This window comes from Anser cygnoides, chromosome 15, assembly GCF_040182565.1.
Source record: "Anser cygnoides isolate HZ-2024a breed goose chromosome 15, Taihu_goose_T2T_genome, whole genome shotgun sequence".
In the NCBI taxonomy this organism is placed as follows: Eukaryota; Metazoa; Chordata; class Aves; order Anseriformes; family Anatidae; genus Anser; species Anser cygnoides.
In genome coordinates, this window is record NC_089887.1 from 8601374 (window position 1) to 8629187 (window position 27814).

At 47.6% G+C, this 27814-nt stretch overlaps 1 protein-coding gene across 6 annotated transcripts in view; it reads right to left on the reverse strand.

Annotated features, from left to right (window-relative positions):
- The window catches only part of LOC106033474 (acyl-coenzyme A synthetase ACSM4, mitochondrial-like), a 206934-nt gene that overhangs the window by 162565 nt on the left and 16555 nt on the right, over nt 1–27814 (reverse strand). For 4 of the 6 annotated variants that reach the window (XM_066977929.1, XM_066977923.1, XM_066977928.1 and 1 more), the window contains exons 1-2: nt 26132–27287; nt 20394–20509 (exon numbers count right to left, since the gene is read on the reverse strand). The gene's annotated coding sequence lies outside the window, so the exon portion shown is untranslated. Of the gene's footprint in view, nt 1–20393; nt 20510–26131; nt 27288–27814 lie in introns of those variants that run through there. The other 2 variants (XM_066977917.1, XM_066977919.1) reach the window with 1 other exon arrangement.

Below are 27814 nucleotides of genomic sequence, written 5' to 3' on the forward strand. Positions count from 1 at the left end.
CAGCCTGCCTTTAACCCTTGCCCAGTACAGCCCATCCTTTCGTCTGAGAGAGGTTTGCCAAGCAGCAGAGGAGAGCACGAGTGCAAGCAGCTCATATTTAGGACCGTAACCTGTATGCAGCATCTGTTGCTCAGGATAACTGCCATGTGAGAGGGTCAGAGTTCCCAACCTCGCTGCTCCCTGGCTTAGCCCGGGTCCATATCCAACTCTCCATGCCCTGGGGCCACTCCACACTCTGAGGCACAGCCAGCCAGGTAGGAAGCCAGCACCCAAACCCAGACTCCTGAATCACAGCTCTGCCTTCAACTCCATGTCAAGGGGTAGAGAGATGCAGGGACAAACAGCAAGTGTACCACTTCATCTTTGATAATAGGGATTTAAAACAACTTCCCTGTGCATCTCTGACAAAACTCCCTCTCCAAACACCAAACCTGAATGCCTCAAGCCCAGGGCTCCTCCCTACAGATGCACAGCCCATCCTGGGGGTCCCTCTGCCAGCAGCCTGCAGCACGTGCTTCACCATGACACGTTCCGCTTTAATCCTGACTTATGCTAATGTTGCTTCTGGGATTGATTATTAGGACAAATTGCTTATTGGTGTCTCTCCAAATCAATATTTCACTGCCTCCAAACCACTCTGTGTCCTCCCCAGAGTGAAAGCCCATGTGAACTGCCCAGTAACTTCAGCAGCATTTCGGTAAAGGCCAGCAGGGCAGCTCCTCTAACAGAGTCAATAAATCTTTATGGATTTCAGTGAAGTTGCGCCGATTTACACTAGCTGAAGATTTGGACCAGCATCTTTCTCCACTAGAAGCCTAAAGAAGCTTTTATATTATTTTCAAGTCACCTATAAAGCAAGATCTGATGACATCTGCAGCGAGCAGATCTGCAGCCGTTCATTTTGAGTAGTTAGCAGCCCACACAGCAGCAAATCACCACTAATGTCTGCTTCTCACACCACAGGGCTGTAAAACAAAACCACCTCTTGATTAAGAGAATTGTATTCAGAATCACTGCAGCTGGCACTCCAGCCACGTCCACCAAGGTCAGCTCGATATTTCCTTGAACCCTTCCCCAGCTCCCCTTCATGTTCTCTGTCGGAGCAGATGCAGCAAAGTATTTCCCACCCCCATGTGTGGGATGGAAAGCCCATGGCTTTGTAGGTTTTTCTGCTCACACCAGAGCCTGGGATGGGCAGGAGGTACCACGCAGGTCAGGGACTCCTGCAGTCTAGTGCTATCACGTGGAGCAGGAACAAACTCAGTTTTTACCACCCTTGTTTTAAAACAGAGATGAAGAGACTACTCAAAACAGACACGTGGGGCTGAAGAGGTTAAGCAATGACCTAAAAGCAATTCTGGCAGGTAAGTAGAAAGTGTGAAAGGACATCTCTTTTCTTTTGCTCTGGCAAGCCCCAGCTTCCAGTAGTTACCCTGGCAGACAGCACAGAAGACCTCTGTCATGGCCAGGATGATTTCCAGCAGTTTGGACCAAGGCATATTGAGCTTAAAGCTGGGAATACGTATATCACAGCTGGGAATACGTATATCATTTTTCCACTGCAGCCCTATGGATTTCACAGCTCTGTGCAGACCAGTTGAAACAGCCTACGATTTTATGAGCTTCTGCTAGCAAATTTGATGCTCTCAATTCTTTTTCAGGCTGTCAAGCTGACTTGGGTGAGCTATTGCTTCCTATCCAAAAGGAAACAGCTATGGGAAAACCTCGCACCTCTGTCAGCCAGCAACAGGCAGCCAGGGGAGCCAGCCCGTGTAAGCCTTGGGCTGCAGGCACCAGTGTCACTCCCTCCAAGCACCAACTGCTTCCACCTGTGACCACACCACACTCAGAGCATGGGACACCTTCCCTGCACTGTCACCTCACTATGAGTCTCTAGCAGCTCTGCCATCCCCTGCCAGGTCTATCCACAAAGGAGACCATCCATCCCGTTTCCCACAGAAGGGGGACTAAGATAAAAGCACACCACAGGGGAGGAAAGCTATTTAAGTTGGAGAGTTTTGCACCAGGCCATCCACCCTTAAACAGCCGTTATACCCTTCTGTATCATTCCAAGTTTTTGCCAGCCACTCCATCCCTCTGCAAAGAGCTCTCTTGCCCCAGGATGTAAACACTTGACAGGCTTTCCTAGAGAAAGCAATATCTTATTTTACAGGCAGCCCTCCCTGGCCAACACCTCCACCCAAAGGAGTGGGCCAGTTTAATGTAAAAAAACAACATGCAGTCCCCGTGAAGTCAGAACTTCCATAGTCCATCACAGCCCTGTTCGGCTGAACTATCATCTGAGCACTCATCACAGCAAAAACAAACCTCTCCCCAGCAGAAGTGCAGAAGGAGCTGTATTCTCCAGTGGAGGTTTGCAAGCAGGCAGATTTTTAATTAAGTGGAAAGGGCAGAATCCACAAAATGATTAAACATCTGCCAGGTGCTCACCCACTTGCCTGCTACTCACTGCAGATGGCCAGCTTTTAACCACAACTTGCTCTGAAGGCAGGGGACCAGCCTTGTCTCTTCAAATGATGCTTAAAAGACATTACAACCAAGCTTGTTCTATCTTCCTACCATGCTATAGATGTCTGTAAGAGCTATTTTTTTTTTAATGTAATCTCAGAATGGACAAATACACTGGAAGACAGCAGCAGTACCTGGCTGCAGCCCCAGCCCTGGCCAGCTTTGCTGCAGATGCCCACAGACCCAGGTCTGGGCAAACACCCTCAGACCTGTACTGTAACCTGGCTGTGCCCAAAAAACAGAGTTGTTCCTAGCCTCATAAAAAAAAAAGAAAACTAATTTTAGGCCAAACCTGTCCACATGCTGAGCAGTGGTGTGTTACAGGTCAGCGCTGGGGCCATGGCAGTTCACAGCCATGGAGGGAAGCAGCAGGAGGTCCCCTCGTGTGGCAGGGCCAGCCCCGGTGCAGCCAGAAGCACGGCACATTGATGCACCCAGGACAAGCCTTATCCCAGCCCAGGCGCCAGCAGAGCAAACCAAGCGTTCAGGCTTCAAACCTACCCAGTGCCACAGCCAAATGCATGCAGCACAACCTCCAGCAGCCCTACACCACCCAGGGCAGCAGGGCTGGGTTCAAGCTACGCTGGAGACCTATGAGGACTAGACCTGCGATGCTTTTGAATAAACACCGAGAACATACCTGCCTCGGGGCAGCAAACCAAGAGGTTTGTTCTCTTCTGTTTGCCCAAGTCACTGCATGCCCTGTCTCCGAAATGGCAGGAGGCATTGCAGAGCCCTCTGTTTGCTCTTAAGCACAGGCTGTACCGCAGCACTCCCCGCACAGCACTAGCGCTCATCACAATATTTGCCTTTAACACCCTAGCCTCTTTAACCACGCTGGTTGCGCCTCTGTCTGTCTAGCTGTCTCGTTACACGTTATTCTGTTTGCACACAGGCTGTTAGTTCTTCGTGCTGCTCAGCACTGTCTTTGCAGAGCCTGTTCCCTGTGGATTGAGGCATACCATGTGAACAGCTTTTGCTTTATATCACCCCTCCTTTTTGCATTTAGCAGCATGCATCTGCCAAGGCAGGGGCTTATTCAGGCCAACATACTCTTATTGTACCAACTGTACACCAATGCAGCAGAGCAAGCACCAGACTTAAGGTTTTAACATCTGGCAAAAAAAACAGCCCAAGCTCAGAACTGGGGCCCAGCAGGATGATCCTGGAATACCCTGTTGCATCAATAGATGAAAGTGACCGCTGGAGGTGTGGGGACAGCCTACAGTCTTTGTCTAAGTTCGCACAGCAAACTTCATTTAAGTTTGCTACGTAAATCAGAGCCACACCTCCCAGCCAAGGAGACACCACCAGCGGAGAACTGGCTGTACAATAAAACCCTGTTTCCTCCAAACACAATATTCCTCTGAGCTTCGCAAGGAGCTGAGACTTTAGCACCCAATACTCTTACAAGCATAATGCCTTTTGAACACCCAAGGGCTCCTCTGCACCTCGGTTTTCAATCTGAATCTCATGCGTTCTGCAGTTGACACAACAGCACTGTGATTTGCTGCCCAAGCACACTGACACGTCACAACTTACCCAAAGGGTCTGGATAACGGCTGGAGAAGGAGGACATCAGCATTTCTGGATGTAGCTGTGCTTAGCATTCTTCCCTCCCACCTTTCCAAAGAGGGAAAATGCCTTGCCTGTGCCCCTGCAGGGTGGCCTACCCAGGCAAAGGACAGCCAATTCTCCCTGGTTTCTGTGCTCTGAGCCTGAACACTCGCCATCCACGGAGGTGACAGATGCATTCGTTCTTCCTCTTTGCCAGGCAATGAGATAAGAGCACTGGTCAGCGTCAAGTGCTCCTGAATAACAAATGCAGTTGGCATTGAGATTGCTGAGGCTGGTAAAGAATTCATTCATTCACTCAGCACATGTATTATCAATCATGATAGGTCAAGCACTGGAAAATATATTTCTAAAGCAGAATGCTTTTACTGTTCAAGCCTTATTATTTCTTCACACAGAGATAGCCAGAGGATCCCATCAAGAGCCTTCAGAAGCACAAAAGAAGCTCTTAAGCAGTGTTTTGTGCTATATGCTCTAGAAGGGAAAGTGATAATTAAGGCTTCTCAGAGATGCTCCAAGACTCATAGGGTGAGCTGTAATAAATACGCTGCCACGAGCTGTGGGTATGCTGAGCACCCCATTCCCCTCCTCAGGCTGGCTGTCAGGCTCACCTTGTCAGCCCCTGCCCATCCTCACACACCCAGCAGCTTTGCCTGGTTTAAGAACTGGATGCTCTCTTCTGTGTCAGCCTGTCCCAAAGGTTTGAAAGATGGAAACAAGGCAGCTTTAAGTGAGAAAGAAAATGTAGAGCAATGCCTAAGACCTCTTTGCCAGGCAACGCTATCTCAAAAGCCCTTACACAGCTAAAACCTTTGAAGGAAGTCTGTTGGCAACTAAATAGCTCTGGAAACAATCACCACATTTTATACATTCCTCTCATCCAGGAAAATGTTTCATTGGAAACATCATTGTGAGCCCCATGTAACACACATCCCCTGAAAGCCCCCGGCCATTATGGATTTCCCATTGGCATGAACCACAGCCTATCCTTTGTGAGTGGCTTTGGTTGGAAGCTGCACCCTAAAGCTTACTGAAAAGGGAAGACAGCCTATGCATTGCAGAGAAGGATTCCTCCTGCTTCTTTTGTTGGCTTTAATTCAGTAGTCAGCTCTGTGCAGAAAAGTACTTAGATATGCACCTAAATACTTGGCTGGTTTAGGTCATTACGAGGAATGTGATTCAGAGTTCAGTGTGAATGAGTTGTGTTCAAGTATCTGTCCTGGCCCAATATTTTCAGAAGGTGATAAAGTACGGGTCCCACAGAAAGCTTCTTTCTTCCCCACACAACATGGCTGGTCATGAAGCCAAACACTTTAGTATATACACTGCTAACGGTTAGGTCAGAAGCGATCAAGTTAAATCCAAACTCCATTTGAATTTTTAGTCTTTACTATGGTTGCATATTTGCCTTAAAAGCCTGGTGATCATAAAGTCCCAGCCCCTCCTCAGTGAATTCACTCAGTCTGAAGCTGGGCATGCACAAGTGGGAAGAAAAGCTGTGAGCACTGCAGCTGAGCAGAGGTCTGATAAAAGAACAAATGCATCCTAGCTCCCAAACTGAAGAGAGTTTGGGCAGAATTCCTTATTTTGCAAGAGTGAGTTTATATTTAAGCTATTTAGCATTATTTCAGCTCTACGCAGCATTTGTGTTATATGCCCTGTTTAAATTAGTTTGGCCAACCAGTAAATCTGATAATTCAGGACTGAATATAACCAATTAGATTTGCTGTATGATACACCATAATCTGATCAAGCTGTCTCAAAGGATTTGACTTGTTAGCATTTCAAAAGCATAGGAGGTTTTTGAATAATTTATTACATTTCTTTCAAGCTCATCTTTGTTAATTCATTAAATGCAAAGATAAGACAGATGTTTTACAGAGACCTGTTCCATATCTGTTTTAACTTCAATTGGTTTTCAAAGGCTCACCTTAGCTCAGCTGAAAGCAACAGGTGCTGAAAAAACTAGGAAGAGCTGAGGGATGTGTCTTTCGAAATTCAGGCCCAGAGATGTGGGGATTTCCCCTACCCTCCACTTCCTGAGAACACAGTTCACATTTACTCCTGCCTGGGGGGTTCCTGTCTCTGGCCTCGCTACCTCTCCCAAGTTCATTTTTAACACGTCCACTCATGGTTTCTGTTAGAAGCTACATTTCTTGCATCAGAGTCTCTGGAAGTAGAAACAGGAGCATGATTAAACAAATCCATATAACCACAATTCAATTTCCTTTTTTTTTTTTTTTTTTACCCTGCCTACTTCTCATCTTGCTAAGAAACAGACCTTTGGTCCTTCGCTACAACAGAAGTTGTTCCCAGGGAGGTGCCTTGCTTGCTCCCTTGCCTGTGTCTCAGGAGGACACCTTCTTCCATGGGTTATTTTTGGTCTGCTCTTTTTCTGCCCAGGAGCAAGTTATTCACCTGAGTTTTAAATGCCAGTGAACAAACTTTGAGTTCATTCAGAAGACAGCACGCATTCATTGACAGGGACTTAATTTCTGCACATCTACACTGCAGTCATCTGCAGATGGTGGCACTGATATATGCAAGCAAGTTTACAGACTTGCCAACAGGGATCAAAAGGGAAGAAATTGCTTGAAGATTTCCTGGAAGACAGCACTTCTGCTGCAAAAGATGTCCAAGTATGCCAGGTCAAGAGATTTTGACATGACTTGAGAAACGTTTGACGGAACTGAAGGCTACTTGAAAGCAAAATTGTATTAGCAAAGGCTACAGACACGCAGATGAGAACACTGTGACCCAGCAAGCACACTTCGTGTTGTGAATAAGCGTTACTTCTTTAAGGGAGGGTCGCACCCATCTGAGGAAGTTCCTGCTGTTGTCAGTTCAGTACCACGCTACCTGTTGAACCTTCATGGGAAGACAGCTATTTACACATACTTAAAACCAAGGCTGATAGCACTATTGCCCACCACACCAAACATCTCCATTTTAAGTCATCGGTAACTTCTGGGGGTCAGCAAGTGAAGTTTGGCAAAGCTACATGGCAAGCATCTGCAAACAAACTTTTGTATGCAGGCACATAGCAAGACAGCACTATAACACATATCCATAATAGTGCTCATGTGTGATATCGATCTAAAAAGAAATCCAATGATAAAGCCGGAATGATTTACCCATTTACCCATTCCTTAGTAATCTAGTTTTTTTCTTCTAATAAGCATTGAATTAACTCATTATCTACAAAGCAAATTCTGATCCAGGAAATTTATTTCATCTTTATTCCATTTTCAAAACCATCTGGAAGTGCATCACACAGATAAACTAGTATCAAAAATACATGGCTATTACTAATTATGGTATGCTATGCCATTTCCCACCACCTGCCAGTGATGACACAACATTACTCAAGAATGAAGCTTGATAAGCTCGATGAATAATATTTAGACTATTTTCTTCAGCCTGCAAATGATCTGTGAGCAGATTTGTTCTCCCCCTCCCCATATCTAAGTTATTTAAAATTAGTCATAATGATTTTGGTGACTAATTCCTGATCCATAACTTGTTTATGAGCACTGCATTGCAAGGGTTTGAGATTTGAAATTCAAATCTTTGGTGCACAATTTAGATTTGACAAGTAACTCAATAGCAGTTTACTCCCCAACTAGATGGGGAACAACAATCACCATCTCAGGATTAATATTTGCATTTGTAAACTCAAAGCTCACTTTCTACCGACTTCTAATAGTTCCTTACAGCTTGCTGCATTTCGTTCACTCCTTCACAGACCGAAGAATGCAGAAGCAGCACAAACAAATGAAGCTTGCAGGTAAAAGGTGGAAGAGGTAAGGAGCTGCCTGAGGTTACTGCTATTGTTGAAGCTACTCCCCTAAAGCCAGAAAGATCCAGCAATTCCTAGCCTTGCTTCCAAATGGTACATTCACCTCTGGACCAGCGTAATCTAAGCCTTTCACAAGCACCTGTGGACAAAGGCAGAGACCTGAAAACAATTGCTCCAAGTGCATCTCATTCTTCTCACAGCCATCTCCCTGCATAGATAGGAATGGCCTCATTAAGCAAGCACTAATTTGATAAGAATTTAAAAGTGTACCGTTCACTGGATGAGGCCTTCAGCTACCTTGCATGCCTCCAGTCTTTTATCCTCCCTAACATGTACCCATTTCATTTTGAAGGTGAACATATTTGAAAACAAAATATTTAAGCAAAGCATCTTCCACACGGGAGACAGCCCACTGAAGTCAAACAGGAGTACTCCCACTATACCCAATGCCATTTAGATACAAGCCCACATTTTGAGAGAATGTTCATTGCACTATAGATAAAATAAAACCATATCCTCCTCCCTCTGTAACCCCTTTCCTGTGCAGCACAGGATGTCTCCCACCTTCTACTCCTCCTCGGCATTTCCATCCAGCCCTGTCCAGCCAGAAACATTTCTCACCTCTTGAGTTTCTAGGTATCCTATGACTGTTTTTCCCTCTTGGCTTTTATATCTACATACACTTATATCTATATGCACATATAGATGTTTTGAAGACAATTGCTTCCTCTCAATCTCTAGTGGAAGATTTTCCAGTCAGCATTGTTAAGAGTACAAAGACCACAACTGGGCCCATGAGCTGAGTACATGTGAAGGCCCCAGGTGAAGCTGCTTGGGGCAGTTAAGACCTATGGGTGCCCTCATGCCCCAACAGCCCCCAGCTGGCAGTAAGGCAACACCATCTGTACCTCCCCTGTCTCCAGATTACTGCCTGTAACCCCAGCCGCATCTCAAAATGCCATATTGCTCTCCCCACGGACTTAGGCTGCATAGCTTAGGAAGTTCAGAAGAGGCAAGCTATGACATGTCAGAACTGAGCCTCAGATAAATCCTCAGTTGAATTTGGGAATAAATTCTGTGGTAGAGAAACAGAGCACTGTTTGCATTGTGATGCAGCTGGCATCTTATTTTGTGATCCTGCGGAGAGTGGCCATCAAATACACTTCACTGCCACAAACATCAGTCAGCTTGGCAATGCATCATCAGAGCTTTGGAGCAGAGCCCTTGCAAGTCAAAGCTGCCACCTTCTAAGTGCTTTTCCCTGCCAAGCCATCAGCTTTGCCCACAGGCTTCACATCCATCCTCAAACCATGTTGTAGAACCTGCTCATTACAACATCCTGTGCTACAGACCCACTCGTAACTCCTGGGCACTCATCACCTTCAGGTATATCACATCTCATGTCCCAGGCATATTCTGAAGGAAGCTTAAAGACAAAACAGACACCCCCAGGAGAAGTAGTTCCAATCTATTCCCATGGAGCAGAACACAGGGAAGAGGTGCTCTGCTGGGATGGAGGAGCTGAGCGCTGTGAAAACCCACCTCTGCAAACTGTGTGGGAGCTCACCTGCTGCCGCCTGGCCTCTGCAGGCAGCGACAGTATCTTGCAATCAAATATTTCTGGAAAGTAGCCTGTAGCTCAAGGTGGATGGAAAAAATCACCAGACAGCATTCACTGGCCTATATTTTATAGGAGGTCTGCAGTGCTCTAAAGGGATGATAAATGGAACCTCTGAGAAAGCTTTCACTTAACACAAACCAGATTGGCTGAACAGTAGAAGAAATAGCTTGTGAAGCAGCTGCCGCATCAAACTATTACCTGTCTCGTGGATAAGGTGCTGCACCATGCCATGTCACATCTCAGTCCACTTCTTATAGGACTGGTTATTTATACTGGATGAGACAAGCTGATCATAACAGCCCCTCCAGATCAAAGCTGATAAATGTGTCATTGTAGAAGTTACTAGAACTGCTGTGTTCTCCTGACAGCCCTGACGCAGGTACTTTGAAGCATATAGATATGTGCCGTAACCAATATTAAATTTAATTTCTTAAAACACTAGAGAAGAGTTAAAGTTTTAATTTTGTCCTATTCATTATGATTAAAGTACTTCTCACAACTTGCTAGTAGCATTTTCTTCATTAATACAGTAATTTCACTCATTAGTTTTCATCTGTAAGTCAGCTTCACTTATACCAGCACCTCTAAAAAAAAGGCTCACCTTGTAAAAAAATAAATGAATAAAAATGAGAACAACTACAGCCACTCTTCCCAATGAAAAGCAATCCTGTGATTCTACTCAGGAAGTTAATTCAGCCAAATGCTCCCAATTTGCAATTCTGTTTTAGCAAGATGAAACGCATGGGCCAAATTTCTCAGAATAGGACAGGACCACTTTGATGGAAGAGTTTTGTCTGGTAGAAATAGAGGAGCAGGGAAGCCTTCAAGGATAGCTAGAGTTCCAGTGGTTGCTTCACATATTTACTCACATGTCCCACCTCCTTCTCATAGAACATGAAACAGTCACGTGCTTGCAAATTGCTTGGAAAAAAATCCAGAAAGCACCTGTCCTTATGTTCCTCAAGTGCTCAGGTCTCCAGCTTCATGCGACATTTCCCAACCAGCGTGCTACACCAGCTCTTCAGCTCTGTCAGGGTGACATCGTGCTATCTAGACTTCTGGAGCCTATCTCATAGCCCACGAAAGCTTTTTGGATGGCAGGTCCAAGGCAACGTTGCCCATCCCTTCTGTAAACCCACTCAAAGGACCTGGCACAGCAAGCTGAGCACAGCAAGCAAGCTCTCCTTAAAGCAGTGCAGCTGAGTCCTCCAGGCTCATCTCAAACCCAAAGCTCAGAGGTGGGAATACCCACAGTCAAGGAAAGCTAGCTTGAGGGAAAACATACTGAACACGTCTAGGCAAGAGGAGGTGACCTGGGTGAGACTTGCTGCTGGCCCTGTAACAGCACAACAGCAGAGCACGAGGCTAGTTCCTGTCTGAGGTTACTGGGAAAGTCAGAGCTTCTGCCTTCTTGTGTATGACCTCTTCATTCCCAAATCCTAATTTATGTCTTCCTTACAGAGGAAAGTTTTCTTTAATGGAGAATAAAATAAATTAAGCTTTTAAAATCATTTTGGAAATCAAATGCTGCATCTGGCACAGTCATACACTGACAGCATGCATTTTACTGGCAGCAGCAAGTGGCTAAGGCTGCGAGGAGAACAAATTGGAAAGAACAAAACCCAAGGCGGAAGGTCCTTGGCAGTAGGACTGTGGCTGTAAATTTGATTCTTCTTGCCATGTTTGTACCCGAGAGAGGTGAAAGTCAAGAACTGGGACTTGGGTGACACTGCAGGGCTGGGAAGAGTATACAAGCTGCTACCTCTGATTAAAGGCTTGCCCCACAACCAGGATTACTCCACACAACAGCGGGGGAACAGAAGTCAGGGGCACTTCTGGTCCCAGCCGCTTTCATGGTTACACACCTGTCACCAACAGCGCCGCTCTTGGGGGATGCTGGGGTCTGCTCTGTACCTTCCCTGCCTGCCCTCATCACCCTCTGCCTTCCCCCAGCACAGGAAGGACCCAAACTTCAGCCCCATTAACTGCTTTACACAAATATCACAGTAGTTGATGGAATTAAGAAGGGGCTGCGTTTTTAACTGCTTTTTAGTTTTCTTTCCTGTTTCTCCCTGCCACCCTTCTTTTTTGCTCTGTTTTGCTCCCCGTGCTGGTAGGAAAGATGTTCTATCTCATTGGCTAGTTTCCATTTCTCTGAGAAAACTTAACATTTGCTTGAATACCTCCCTGTTCTCGGGGTCTTTAGTACAGTAAGAGCAGCCACATGCTGAAGCACACGGGGTACCATCCATCCCAGCAACGATGTCCTCACAAGGCACAAGGTGAAAGACTCTAATCTTCACTATGAATTGTGAACTACTGTAAAGAGGCCTGAGGGGGAAAGGAAGGCAAAAAGACTCATCTGATTTGTTAGACCTTTACAGCAGCTGCCAAACTATTATTGGTTTGGGGAACTACTGTGTCACTGTGCCCAGCTCTCCAGCCACACTTGCCCAGTAACATTACTCCTACTTGCAGAGCTTTCCACAGAGCTCCGGAAGAAAAGTCTGCCCTCAGACCACCACGCCACACACCTACCACCAGCATCTGGCCTGCACTAAGCAAGATGAAGGCAGAAACTTTAAGCAAATCAAAATGAACAAGTGACTGGCTTACCAAGAAACCCTTCACCATCCAGAGCCAGAAGGTCAACAGTAACAACAGCCTAAAATAGATGCTGCAGCAGTTCCAGTGCAGATTGAGTGTGGAACAAGGCACATTAATGCAGGAGTCAGACCAGGCACCCCTCTTGTTCTCAGCAGAGCAAGGGTCCGCAAAGAAGGAAGAACAGACCCAATCTTTCTTTGTATGGTTTCAGCTTGAAAAATTCCTCAGCAGCTCATCCTCTGCTCACAGACCCTGCCACCAGTTAGTCTTTGAGCCACCCAACCTGTTGTTCCATGAAGACAGTCCCACACAAGAGCTATGGCAAGTCTGGGACCAAAAAAACAGTTCTTAAAATACTTGGGCTCTAGTTGCCAGAGCAACCAAAGCCAACCTCTTTAGAAAGTAGCTTAGGGAATTGAACTGAAAAGCCAGGAGAAGAGGGTAAGTAAAGAGCTGCAGAGAGCAGCAACTGAGTTTGGAAAAGTCAAATGGAGAAAGATTTTGGCAGAAGAGGTTTCAGCTTCTCTGCATGAGCCAGTTCCTGCTGCTGACCTAGAAAAGTTTGGAAAGAGGTAACAGGACGAGGTAGGAGGCCAGAGATCACGCAACAGGAAGCCCAAAGCACTGCTGATGCCCCCAGCTTCAAGAGCCACTAACTCAGAGGACTGGAAACATTGCAGATACCTGCAGATCCACCCACTCACACCCTAAACATCCTTCTGCTTCTTCTCTCCTTTTGCCCGACTCCCTCCAAGCTGAAAGAGGCCCACTTCTAACAAGCTGACGCACACCAACACATTGTGAATTTATACAACGTTTTGCATGTTATTGTGAACTAGTAGAAGTACAAGACATGCTCTTAGGTTATGAACGTTTTGCAATGCAATACACCACAAATACAGTTACCCATCTATTTTACCTGCACATCACATCTTAAACTTCATGAAATTGTCTCATACCAGAGACACCAATTGTGATCACTTGCACATAAAGGCTATAGAAACAGCTTCTTTCTCAAAAATACATGTTCAGAAAACCTTCTAATTAAGACAAAATGTCTCATTGTCAAAGTAGTTGGGTCCCCCCAAACATCTTTAGATACAGACTTGGACTTCTCCAGGGCTTTACACATGAAGGGCTTTTGAAGAGCCAGAAAAGTCATCAGAACAATTTGTTCCTGGGGAGAGCAGCACTCCTGCCAGAGCAGCGTCCAGATTTCATTTGCGCAAGTCCCCATTCAGTTAAGAGCACCACTGACCACCAATCTATAAACCACACATCCCTGCTCTAAAGACAGTAACAAAGCTTGTAGCGCTTATAAGCCACAAACATTAAATTCTATGTACTGTTTATTTAAAAGCATCACAAGGTTCTCATTTGTGTGATTAACTACCTTTTCCGTGCTATAATCAAATGAAAAGCCCGGATCTCTACAGCCCCCTAAACACTTAAAATGATCAGTAAGAGCTAAATAAGAACTGCCTTCCATTTTACTTTCCATTTTTGTCTTTCCATATAGCTTTCTCCCCTACACAGCCCCCAGTGCCCCAGCAAGATGACATAAGTCTTTCCAGGACCTTAAAAGCATTTTCAGACCTATTTTAAGTCTGCTAAAGGCACCTTGTTAAATGTGTCTTCCCAGCTTCCTCAGCTGACCGCTGCCGAGGATGACTTCACTTCTAGGAGGGAGTTCATGTTTTATGTGGATGTCCATACAGAACACAAAAGATAGCAGAATAAGCATCCCACCACCAAGCCCCAGTGCTTTTTAATATAAGGTGTTAACACCCACAAGGATACATATATATATATATATATATATACGGGTTTGGGAATCAGCGAACACTTCTGTTGATGAGGAAGGCTGAACAGAACATGTTCAGGGTGATACCGCAAACATGGCACTTTAACCTCCTTACCACCTCCCTTAACAGCCAGGGGAACACTGTGCATGACTCAAGTAAGGGTCAAGCACCGCACCTGAGCACATTTTGAGCTACCTTGAGCTGGAATTAATACAACAGGCAGAGCAGCAGGCAGCCTGCCTGGGAAGCTGGGAAGGTTCCTGACAAGCTACCTTGTGCTGATCTCTGCTGCAGTCACACTGCTGACAGTAAATTAGCTGGCTCTGCTCAGGGAGGAAGCCCCCCAGTGACACTATTTCTTATTTGCCCTCAGACCCACTGTACTGATGCAGCGTGTCAGCTCCCCATTCATCAAGGCAGTACAACAGGAGACTATTAGCTCTGTTTGCTTGCTCTCATCTTACCTACTCCTCTGGGAAAGTTTTAAGCCTCCTAGCTCTTGCCATCAGCTGTCAAGATAATTGGAGCTATTGTTTATTGCAGCAAAGCACTTTGATTGACATCCTCATAGGAGTGCAGAGCAACTGTCCTGTGGCAGAACTGGAGAAAAGCATATTAGTACCATTAGTTTTGAGGCTGGTAGAAGAACAAGGATGTTATTCCTCCTTTGGCTTCCCCCTTAGTTATTTAACAGATGACAATGCATTTTCTTGGCTTTAGCTTTACCTAAAGTGGGTCAGACACTGACTGCTATTTCTTGATGTGATGTTACAACCAGAAAGTGAAGAACAAAGGCAAGCAAAGCTTGTTAGGAAGATACATTTAACACACTTTTATAAAGAGACCCAGTATCAGTTTTGGGAAGTGTCACCAGAACCTCAGGAGATTTACTAGGTCATTGCTTCTCAGTAATACACCAAACAAAGCAAGAACATCCACAGGTGACTTACAAACACCCTTCCACAGGTCAGAACCGCTCCTTTGTCTGGGTTCCATCTGAGCCTTCATGCTCTGCCTGTATGAAGCCACTTTGCTATGGCACAACCCCTTCAAGAGGGAAATAAGAACTCTGTGCTAATGAGGACAGACCTGCTTACACCAAAATGCAAGAGAACAGAAGTTGCTTTTACAGCTTAGAAAATAACATCCTAAAAGACAAAGTTTGGAACCAAAGCTGCAGAATCTTCCATAGTTTGAAGATTGTTTAAGGACATGAGATACTGTCAGGTGGTCATGCTCATCCAGGACAGGCATGGTTTTGCTTGAATCTCAGCTCTTTTTCCTCCATGCAGAAAATTAATACCTTTCCCAAAATGCCAAGGTGACATGGAAAAATGTCCTAAAGGCTCAGCTCTTATAAAATTATAATGAGTCTGATAAAGCAGCAAGTGTTTGGTAACCAGTGTTCTGTTCTTCAAGAGATGTCGTGGTACGCAAGGTCTGACCCAGAGGCCAGGATCAGGCTCAGACAAAAGACCCTTCCTGAAAAAGTCACAGCCCTGCTCTGCATTTCCAATATGCATAAACAGAAAAACCTGTGCACAGCATCCGACCCCTCCAGATAAGATACTCTGCTGTGAACTCATTCTGAAGCTCCAGCCTGGATGCATTCAGCCTAAAGGAGCCTCTTTAATAGCTGCTCTTTTCTGCACCTTTTCTCCCACATACTTGGTGTAAGGCTGGTAGTACATCTCAGGTATTTTCTACCCTAGCAAAACATGGAGGAAAAATGGACCTCATTTTAAGGAGCATCCTCATCAGCAACAGAAAGACTCAATGGATATTTACTGTTTATAAAGGAAATAATTGGCTGGTCTGTGCTGTGCAGATTAGAGATTCTTCAAAGGTATAAAACTGAAGCTGGCACAAACCCAAAGACACTGTAGTTAGTTAAAAGGCATGAAGTAAGAAGAATTTTAATCAGAGGCACACTGATCCATTCCTAATTAACAATATGATGGGGTTCCCACTACAGCAGGGTGACTTTGGGAAGAGGTGGGGAAAACAAGACTTTACTATAGTGCATAAGCATTTATATTTGATTTATGTTTATACTCAGGCTCAGCACAGAAAAGCAAATCCAGAAAACAAAGGAAACACCAGAGTTCATTAACACTGGAGCAGTTTTGGGGCTCCCCATTTTCTCTTCTCCCTCTGGAAGGTACCCAGAGCTCTCTGGTGTGTCACCACGAGCTGCAAGCTCTCCACCTCCCCCAGGGTGTCAGTGTCAGGACAGAGTGACCTGCACACATCCCACCTCCCAGCCACAGCACCAGGAGCATTCAAGCCCTCTGCCCTTACACTGAGCTCTTTCTACAATAAAAACGGCGAGCCAGGTTATGACTAGCAACAGCCAAAGCTCACACAGCACTTCTTACACCTGCTTAACTGCATTGCCATGCTATGACCTGCCGTGCGCTGCCCACACTGAAGGCAGGGGGTGGCTTGATCCCTTAGAAGACTTTAGCTCCCAGAGCAAGATGAGCATCTGCAATTAGCAGCACACATTGGTTTTGTATGCTGCCAGTGCCAGGGGAGCCACCTGTCAGAACAGCTCCAGCTGTTCTAATAAAGCTCAGACCTCCTGGCTAAAGGTTAGTCCCTTCTCAGACACACATCAGCACTTCAGGTGGCCTGGCTTTGTGGGCCACTTGCACAAAGGACTCTGCTTCCTTCATCCCTTTGTGATTTGATGTCACAAAGTGAATAACGAAAGAGGCTGAGCTGGAGGGTAGGGCTCAGCAGCACAGAGCCAGCTTCAGGCTAGAGATAACCCCTCCCCTGGGCTCAGCACCACTCCTCTTGGACAATGAACCACCCAGAATCACCACCAAGCCCTCCAGCAGCCTGAAAGCACGTGTGCAAGTGCTCTGATCCAGGGTGCAGAGAGATGAGCGTGCACAGGATTTAGGATGGAGGAGCAGGCAGAGCATCAGTTCAGCACCCACAGGTAAGTCCATGCATCCCTCAGCTTGGCCGAGGCTGTCAGGACCAAAACTCCAAAGTTCCTTAGAAAAATTCCCAGAGCTGTCCCCCCTACTGTCCTTGCCATGCCTGCAGGACATCAGCTCAGGGCAGCACAGGCAGGAGTAGGTCCCAAGTCCCCAGACGCCGGCAGCCAAGCAGTGGGAACATGGGGATCAGGAACACGGGCTCTGAGGCATTTTGAGTTTTTGCTTTTAAATACTGTCCAAAAGTTGTTCCTGGGCCTCACAGATCTGGTGATACAGCAGCGCCCTTCCCATTTACTGCTAGCCGATATCCAGCTGACAGCATGTGCTCACCTGTCAGCACAGCCCGTTATCAGCTGTCATGTCTTATCAGCCCAGTCCAAGGCAGCAGCGTGCAGAATACCTGAGCTGCTCCCCGTAGCCCTGTTCCCTTTCCTGAAGCCACAGAGATGCTGAAGCCCAGACACGGCTTTCCTCAGCCTGCTGCTGCCCCACACTTCACCTCATGCAGGCATCATAAGAAATTCCGAGGGGGACCCAAACCCCAGCACTGTGTGCCCAGTGTAACAGCTCCTGCTGTGGGCTGGGGCACCCTGGCTCAGATGCTTGAGGAGCACAGCACCTCTCACCTCTGCTCAGTCCACCCTGAGGTGAGGTATCCCAATCCTCCTTTGCAATCCCTGTGTTCTATCGAGAAACTTCATCAGCATAACATCATGTCACTTCGTCAATGTACGACTTCAAGCCATCAACATCAACCTGTAATGGTTTCTGCCAGCAGCTGCCCTCCAGCACACAATCTCTTCACCAGGATCTTTTGCCACCCTCCCTCTGGACTTACCTACCTCGCCACTCTTGTAGGCATTAGCTTTAGGTTTATTTATAGTTTGTTACAAGCCCTGAGTAAAACACCCACCTGAGATAAGTTGAAGACACCCTTGCTAGGTACTGTAACAGAAGGTGCAGCGAGCTGTAACGGCTCCTCTGGAAGCATTTCATGGCAGCACTGGACAGCCCTTGAAGTTCCACGCTGGGCACCAGATTTGTAGAGGCAGGACAGGTTAACGCAGCCAGGCCAGCCAAAGCTGGGCAGCCAGCCTGCTCTTGCCAATTACCGACCCAGCATCACAACAGGAGGAGGGCAGGCCCCTGAGCCCAGCACCCTGTACTGGGACCAAGCCCAGCAGCACCAGGACCCGCTCTCACCCAGGTCATGTCCTGCAGCATAAGCTGGCTTGGGGCAACAAAGGTCCCACTGATACCTGGGTAGAGGGTCAGGGCTGAATATTAAAAGGCACAATCAAATCACTTGTACTGCAGCACCCTGTAAAGAACATTTCCATGAGGAGAATCAGAAGAATCCTGCATCGTTAGACAGACAGTGCAACACAGAACAATACTCAGCAAATTGGTGCACATTGTAACAATGGGAAAGTCAAACCAAGTTAGATTAGAAAGGGTTTGTGGTTTCTTTTTTTTTTCAATCGTGAGATAACTGAATTAGGTGCCACCTCTCAATGAGCCTCCTCAAAAAGGGCAGCCCATCTCCTATGTCAATCACAGCATGCACTCTAGTTCAGACCAGACTGACAGGCCCTTAGCACAGCATTTACACTTCTCAAGGTCTTTTCGCCCATTTCCCATTCCTATTCAGAAGGAAAGGAGGTAAAAATGGGACAGCATCTTAATGCAGAGAACAGGGAACATTTGCATGAAATGAGATTGGAGAGGCTTTCAGCAGCAGACTGTTTCTGGGTAGATCAAGGTGCCCGCTGAACCACCTATTTCAGTGCATCAGAGCCTGAGTGTAAGGCCCGGTATTTTTGAGACCCTGGCCTTGACGAGACCATTATTTCTCTTTTCTTCACCCTGAAACACTGGGACATCCGTGCTGTGCAACACCCTGCTAAGGCTAATGCAGCTGCCAGACTCCAACCCCTGCAGTCCATGTGGAAGCTGAACCATTTGTGCTCTCCCTGGGACCTCCATGGCCACACCGGGACAGGTGCCTGGAGCTTTGGGTGGTTTTGGTAAAGCATCACCTGCTGTCAGACCTGTCACCCCCCCACGTCCCCAGGGACCTCAGTATCAGCTCATTAGGCACAGGAGACCACAGGGCAGCTGAGCAACACAAACAAGTGTCTGCCTCTGAACATAGCTCTTGCACACTGGACCCTGAAGAGTTCTCTTCCACGTGCTCCATGCCTCACCACGCTGAAAGATCACCTTCCACCCGTGGGGAGATACATTTCTTTGGTCAACAGCACTGACAGAAAGCTTCTCACCCAAGGGGATCTAACGAGCTGCAGCTTTCCTGGGCATGCCCTCTGCTAACAAATGACTGTACATTTAAAAAGAGCAGCTTGCAAGACACTCACTGTCAATGCTTCTCCTAAGGGAGGAGAAGTGCTGCTAGCCACGATACTCAGTGAATGCCTGGAAGGGTCAGAAAAGAGATAAGCACACAACACAGGTACTGGTGCTGAAGAGAACAGGTTACAGAACTGTCCTCTGGTGTGCTCGCCCTAAGCCCCTGCTTCTCAGAAAGCACAGCAAGAAGGAAGTGTTCCCCAGCCTCCGTCCCCGGGTCTCCTTCGGACATCCCTACTCTGAAGCTAAGGCTCACCCCTAACAATGCAATCATGAAGAGGAGCTGCACCACAGGAACGAAAGCTTAGGTGAGCTGGGACAAGGAGGCAACATCCAGCAAGCTCAAACTCACTCTGAAATAACAGCTACAGAAAGAAATGTTACACTCAGCCTTGCCAGCCAGTGTCATTAACACCAGGCAGCATTAAATACTTCTGCCAGCACACACAGTTTTGATTTCAGTGCCCTTGTTACACTTTAGAGATGAAATAACCTTTTGGTACAAGGATGGGTCGGTCTGACTAACCAATTAGGAGGATGAACAAAGAGCAAAAATAGGAAGAAAGAAGCAACAAACCATGCCAATTATTTTTCCAGCTAATTTCAGATTCTCTCCATCCCCCACCTGATTCTCTAGCTTTGTCCCTTGCAGCATTTCCCCCATCACACACCAGTTTTTATCACTTCTGCCATCTGGTTTCTCAAGTTCCCCTCATCTAAACAGTGAAAACTATCTGTTTCTCCGTGAAATGAAGTTCCAGTGAACTATTTAGGAAGAGATGCCAAGCACATATCTTCCTGCTGACAGGTGAAGTCTGAGAAACTGCCTAATCATGGCCCTGACACCCTACGTGACAGTCTATTCCAAGCATTAACTGATACTCCATGGCATTAAAGAGATAGCATAAGTTGTTTTTAAAAAGTTCCTGATGCCATATCTCTTTTCACATCTTTAACTACAACTGCCAAAAACTTCTGCTTACTCATCCACTGCTATTCTGCCACACGTTTTCTGAATGAGAAGGCAAACACTGAGCATATTTTAACCTATATAATCATGCACTGACATCAACAGCAGCAACTGCTCTAAAACACTGACATATTTTAAATTTTAGAGGGAAAGGAGCTTTTTGTACCATATTTCCACTGGTGCTCTTCCCAAGGAGGGGCATCAGGAGAGGCAAGTCTGGGTCAGCGCAGGGCCAGGCAGCAGGAGCTTACGGTGACTCTCAGAAGATGGACAAGCCTGAACCTGAGTAAGAAAAGCTTGCCTAAGTGTAAGGTAATGACATATCGGTCTATACTTACAGGAATACAATGGTAACAGGCTAATATATTTATGGAATAAGTATAACCACCTCAGCAGCAATCCCAGGTTCTTCACACTGCACTGAGTCAGCCCCAGGCAGCTCTGGGGCTGCTCAGCAGCACATGAGGGAAAGATGCATGGGCTCCTCCACATCACCTCGGGTTTCCCAGCTCGATGGCCACCCAGCACTGCTGCAGGGAGCGTCAGTGGGGGCAGCTGGGCACAAACCCAGCTTTCTGGGTCCATCAGGGAAGTACATTGACTTGGACAAACCCAGACGAGGAAAAGCTTGGCAGCTCATTTCCACCTGGGTTATCGATGTGGAGCTTCCTCCACACTCCCCGGACACTCGGGTGTTTGTGGACACCTTGGGTCAGCCCCACAGGTACACCCAGGCCTGCGTGCACACAGCACTGGAGCCCCTGCACAAGCTACCTGTTTTCCTAGGCTGGGATTACACCCAGGTTCAGAAGGTCATTCCAGGATTACACCCAGGTTTACGAAGCCATGCCTTGTTTCCAGCAGCACAACCCAGAGGACATAGAGCCCCATCAACTGCCAGGCCCTGCACCAGCATCACCCTGCTGAGTCAGCACAGACGAGCAGCATTTTTCTTTAGGACAGGTGCAACTGCCTTAAAAACCTGCAGCCAACTCCCAAACAGTGATGCCCACCAGCACCCAGGGCTGCAAGCCCCCCTGCCCCATGCTGGTGCTGTCACCGCCAGCTTTGGGCAGCCCCGGGCCCCCGGCACGCTCCCCACGGCTCGTGGCAGAAGCACAGCACAATTTCTGTCTAATGACTTCTCCCCTGACAAAAGAATGTTTTGCATATGTTTGTCCTCATAACATAACAGCAAATTCTAATCAATCGCTAGTCAGTTAGAGCGGCTTCTCATTTTAATTAGTTTTGATAATTAGCCTTGAATTTTCTGCGTGCAGTCTATTATCCCTCTTCAGCTCTATTTTTCTTTCCATCACTTTATGCTTTGTTCCTACAGGGAAATTCTAATGTTAAATATTTACAAGCAAAACACCCCCAGACAATATTGGTTTCTGCTTCCATAAAACTAGATTTTCTAGGGAACACTTTGATTAAAATATATTTTAATCACAATATCTTGTAAGAAAAAAAAATTTCTGGAGCAGCTCTTGCTGCTGGTGGTGCCTGTCATTGTAAATATGTCCATGGAAACTTCTGTGGGCACAGGGTGGCTTTGAGCAAAGCAAGAGCTCATAGGAAAGCCCCTGTAATGCTGGAAGCAAGAAAGAAAAAGTCAGAAATAGAAAGTCAAGCAGGTAGAGGAAGAAATCTCCTTCCCCTTCCGCAAATTGCTGACAGAAGAGCTAATTACTCAGCAGGAGCGTGGGGTGCCGGGAGGGATGCAGAGGTGGCAGCGACATTCAGCAGCCGCGGTTTGCCCCTGCTGAGGTTAAGGCGCAGCCCCCAGCCTTGCTGCGAGCTGCCCCCCGCTCCTCGGGACAGGGGAGAGAGGGGAGAAGCTCCCAGGGCACACAGCACAGGGAGGCAGGGGCAAAGGGCAGCTCTGGTCTCCAGTTAATTATTCTGAGCATGAGGGGCTTGTGATGGGAAAGACAGCCTAAAGCTGTGGCAGAGGACGCCCCGGCAGGAGGCTGCCCTGACCTTGCCCGAGAAGCGCTCCCTCTCCCAGTCCCCTTGGGCAGCTCCCGAGCCCTGCACATCCCATCTCCTCACTCCTAATTCAATGGTGCCACCTAGTGCCACCGGCCCTGGCACAGGACAGCCCAACATTCCCTAAAGCAATGCTTTTCTTACACTCTCTTGGGCAAACTGGCTTCACCTGGGGTCCAACCTAGCACTCTTAGCGGACAGCCATTGAGGGGATGGGATCTGTCCCGCACCAGCACCGGTTGTGCTCAAGCAAGGGATCCATCAGGAGCAAACCCCCTGAGCTCCAGCTTGTTTCAGGCAGCTGTGGAAGTGTTCCTGCCCACCACGATTGTAGACTGCAACCTGACTTCCCGCTGCCTGTTCAGCCCAGTGTCTGCAGGGTTAGAGGAAGGATCACCCCACCACCGTACCTCGGCCAAGCTCACCGCACTCTTGCAGGACGGCCAGCCACCGCTCGCAGCCCTCCAGGAGGACTGGACCACAAATGGCCAGCAATCAGATCAGATATAATAGGTTAAAAACCTACCTTACAGGCCTAAAAACCTGCAGAATGTAATTTAGCTGCCAGACCTCCCTGAATCACAGGCTTAACATCTTTAAGGGGGGCTGCAGGGCTGGATTTTGGGGGCTGGTGCAGGCACGCTGGGCCAAAAGGAAATGAGTCTGCAATGACACCAGCGGCAGAGAGGCAAACCTCTGACAGGTCCATCCGTGGGAGGTTTGCATGTGACAAATGGAGTCATCGCTCAGATGACTGCAGCAGAGCCACATGAATAATGACACAGTTGCTCTGGGATTGTAAACAGCATCAATCCTGGATGAAGGAGCCAAGATCCCAACCACTGAGGTCTGCACAGAATAACAGGGTGTGTAAGCAAGCCCCAAAGTTGTGGTGCTTTGCATGAGGACGACCACGTGTAGAACCCTATAGGAGTTTAGTGTTCCCCTGTGTCCATACAGGCAGGGGCACAAGCCCCAAAACCAGGAGGCAGAGTGAAACCCCAGCCCCACAAGGACAACAGCCGTGGCTCACCGCTGCTCCTGTAAGGGCAGGATGCAAAAAAGACGAAGCAGCCTGGTTGTCCTGAAAGCTGTCCTGTGTGCCAAAGGCTTTCTCAAGACAAATTACTGCTCTATTCCCAGCTGGGCAGAGATTTCCCACTGGTCCCACCGTGCTACGAGTCACAGCTCAAAGGCCAAGTGCAGAACAAAGGAGATTAGCTGCCTCGCTGAGCTTTCTGCCTGCCCCACGAGTACAATAAAACCATCACTGCTACCAGCGCTCTCCCCCCAGGATGGTACTTCAGCCCAAGAAAATGAAGATCATTTTAACAGACAGTTCTTCAAACTGCATACAGTATTCAAGTCTTATCCTGAATGCAATGGGACTGAATCACCTAGAAAAATATTAACGTGAAAATAAAGCCAAAATGTTCTCGGTATTCCAAAGTGCGACCATGTAATTTCAACTAAATTAGGGTGAATTGATCTTGACATTATTTCCTCTACTTGGAGGTGGGATCAAATTTTACTGTCAGCATCAATTAGACAAACTGGTCACTTAATCGTGTATTTGTTCAAGGGCTCCCCTGGGTTTCTGAAGAAATCAACCTGAACAAATGAGATGAAAAGGAATCACTTCATTTCATAGCCTTGAAATACCAAGAACTGAAATTGTCCTTTTGTAAGGGAGTGGAGTTGGGTCTGAAAGATGAGGTGCCCGCTTAGATCAATGTCCTGGCCAACCAGCAGAGCATCATCAGCTCCGATCAATGCCTCACCTGCTGTTTGGATCTGTTAATAATTGGATTTGATCGAGGCTCTGAGAGGCTGTTCAGGGCTGCAGTGCAACTAATCTCAGAAATGTTTTCTGGTGACAGAAGTCAGAAAGGGGGCTGGATAGCAACTTGATGACCTACCGGGAAGGGAAATTCCATTTTCAACTTTTTATTTGGATGTGTTTTCATACTCTTCCCATTCTTGTCTTTAAGCACCATTCAAGAACAGCAAATTCATCTTGTAGCACAGGCTTCAAGGACGTGGTTCCCAGATGGATGGGCACACGGAGGACACGTGGGATGTTTGTGCAGGTCTGTGCCCATGCTCACAGCCCCTGACCATGGCAGACAGCAGGGCCCTGCCGCTGCTCCCAGCTCCTGCCCCTTCCCGACCTGCTGTCCCTCCACTAGCACCTGGTCAGGACTAATGTCCCTGTAACTTGGCATCACACCATGGCGAGACTAGGCACAGGATATTCCCAACGTGTTTGAGGTTGGCAAGCAGGGAACAGGCCCATCAGTCCCACCCACAGAAAAACCCTGAGTGCTTCTAGGGACAGATGTCACAGCAGCGTGCCACAACAGAGCTTGGGGTAAATCACATCATTCCCATAGTCTTTCAGGTCAGGGACAGAGGACCAGCACATGCCACAGGTCAGAACCTCACCACCTCACTTATTACCTGAGCTCAATGTTCCCTGCATCCCCAGCCCTTGCTATGATGCAATTAAACCAGGTCCATAACTTCCCTCCACATCCCAGCTTTCTCAGCCAAGCAGATCTGTAAGCAGAAGATTTAAGTGAGCTTTGTCTAGCAATCAGAAAAGGATGTTCAGTGCCTAATAAGCAGAGAGTTGTAGTAGAAATTGATAATTCCTTCAGCAAACCAGCAACTCCCACACAGAGAGGTCTTGCAGCCAGAGCTCACATGAGCCAAGAAGGAAGAGGCTCTTCCCTCCCCTGTGACGTGTAGGCTGCTGCATTTCCAGTAAATTACTTGCTGTCCCAGAGTAAGAGAGTCTTGGCAGGTGTGAGCAGGCTGTGGTCCCCTTCAGAGCACAGGGCTGGCCCCATCCATCAGCACTGCCTGCCCAGGGCACTGGATGCTGCGTGGAAGCTGATGGGGGCTTCTCCTGCAGGAGGGATGGGGGCTTCTCCTGTTTCAGGGAGCGGTGGGCAAGCCTCCCTGGACAGTGACAGGCAGTGGGAGGACAGCAGGGGACACATGGCAGCCTTTAATACCTAGTGGCTCTTTTCAGGGCTTTGGAGGGAAAGAAGAATCTGTCCCTCCTGCCTCTTCCCCATCACAGCCCTGTTTGGCTTCTCCTTCCTTACAGTTTTGCTTCTAATAAATAGCAATTTTTTATTTTTTTTTTTTTCCAGAAAGGAAAACCAAGAATTTGGCCCTTGTCCATCCTAACAAGCACAGACACCTGGCAGGGGTAATGGAAGACTCAAGCACTGAACCTTAAGAACCCCATCAGCATCCCAGACCCCCTCCTGCAGACCAGCAGCCCCTCAGCACCCCTGAGGGCACAGCATGCATCCTGAGGCTGCACTAGAGAAGCACACAGCAAGGCAGGAGAACAGACAAGAGCCTCTAAGTCAGGGTTGCTTCAGAGCCACCACTGAGCATGCCCTAGGCACAGGCACTGCTGGCTTTGCCTATGCACTTGCCAAGACTAAGAGAAGGAACAAAGTTTCCAGCCTATATATAAAAAAAAAAAAATAGGTTTAGTTCACTTTCCCAGGGTCATTCTTTGGCACCCCATTAAGATCACTTGACTTGTTTGTGAAGGCATATGAATGTACCAGGTCTTCTGGGAGGAGAAGAAATAGAAGAACAATGCCAGTTTTAAACTACAGGGAAGGTAAGAAGCAAACTCACACACATTGGCCCCAGCAGCCTTTCAGAACCATGAACTGCACCAAGGTTTTCACATGGCCACCAACACCTGCTCAGTGCCACGCTGCGGTCTCAGCCTGACCCACAGCACATCCCCATAACCATTCCCCCACCAAAAAGGTGGGAGACCTCCACTGCTCACAGACTCTTTGTTAGCTTTGATCCCCCACAAGACTTATCAGATCTCATCAAAAGGAAACTGTCTCTAAAATCACACAGAAACGGTACCTGAGCATGGTGAGCAGAGCAGGTGCAGAGTTCACAGCCAGGTTCAAGCAAGAGTTGAGGTTGCCATACAGGTCCAGGGCAACGAAGCAGCTCCTTGGCCAAGCAATGCATGTTGTGACTGAGCCAGAAACCAACAGTCTTACAAAATAGCTCAAAAGAAGGTAAAAACCCATGAACTGACCTTAAATAGAGCTCCCAGTCCACAGCTGGGGGAAGGGAAGGGCCCAGGTGAGGACAGATCAGGGTCCTTAGGACCAATTAGTGTGCTCAGGCCCTGACCTGCAGCTGCAGAAGAGGCTGCCCTACCCCAGACTGCAGGTGTTAGGTGACCTTTTGAGCTCCCCAGTGGCTGCAGAGCCAGGGTAAGGTCCATGCAATGGGCTCTTATCAGCCCTCCAGTAGGAGTGTAAGATTTAAAGAAGGGCATAGAGGAAAGCTAGGAGACAAGGAACATCCATTGAGGCATCCCATCAACGCAAGGGTGGCTCCCTTGCCAACACGAGTGTTCATTACAGCTCAAAGTGAAGGCCCTGCTGCCGTCAGCCCTAAAACCCACAGGTCTTCAACACCCTGAGACACCAAAAGCCCTGCCCATCTCGAGAAAGGACTCAACAACTTAAATAATATTTAGACAGAAAGAGGGCTGCCAGTGATCTAACACTTAACCGTGTGGTACAAGAAGAAGCTGGCTGAAGCCTCTGTGTTGATGGCACGTGCTGGCAGTGGCACAGCTACTCCCACGTCACAAGAGGTGGACCGCAGCAGTGGGGCCCATGTCAAGGCTGACATGAGTCTGCAGTGGGTGACAGCTGAGCTGCAAGAGCAGATGGATTAGATCAAGAGACTGGAGAAGTGGAAGAGCTGCAGGCTCCTTCTAGGCAGTGTCCTGTTGTGGCACTCCTCCCCTGAGGCTGCGGTCTGGGCAGCATAAATAACATAAAGCTGTTAGGAATAAACTGGAAAGCCAGGGAACATCTGTGCAGATCATAGAAACACTGCAGTTCAACTAGGAAACCAGGGAGGGGAAAGCATGGGGAGTAGGGTACGCTCTCTAAAACCTCTCTTCCTTACACGCGTTTAGCTTTTGGTGGCATTGCAGCACCATCTGTTGGAAATGCATTAAAATTGGCTAGCCTACACTCTGTTTTCAGCGATGCTGAGACATACACAAACCATTTCATGCTTATATGCATGAGTGGGCAGTCCGGGGATAGAAACCCTGATTCCCCAGGTCATCCCGATAGTTACTAACCAAAAGCTGGGCTAACCTGCAAGCTGCTGGCCTAGAGGAGGTGAGCTGGTAAATGTACATTTCCCCAGGCAGGCAACCTTCCTGAACCCCCACCAAATCTGGTGTCAGCCCCCACCTGGGTGGTCCCTCCTGCTGCTGAACCTGGTCACCGTGTACGTGTGAAGACACCTGGTTGTAACGAAGCCAGTCCTCAGCAGAGAACTGCCAGGCCAAGGAGTCTCACGAAGGAAAACTGGGCAAAGGTCACCATGCCCTGAGCTACAAGCTGCGCAGACAGCAGAGCTCATTGGAACCTGCATGGCAGACCACGAAATATTTGCTCTGTGGCCCAAATTTCGCCCGTTGTGACACCTTTGGTTGGTTGCAGTGTGGCCCTTACATCTAGAAAGGTTGACATAGCTGAAAGCACATGAAATATATGTGCAGTGAGG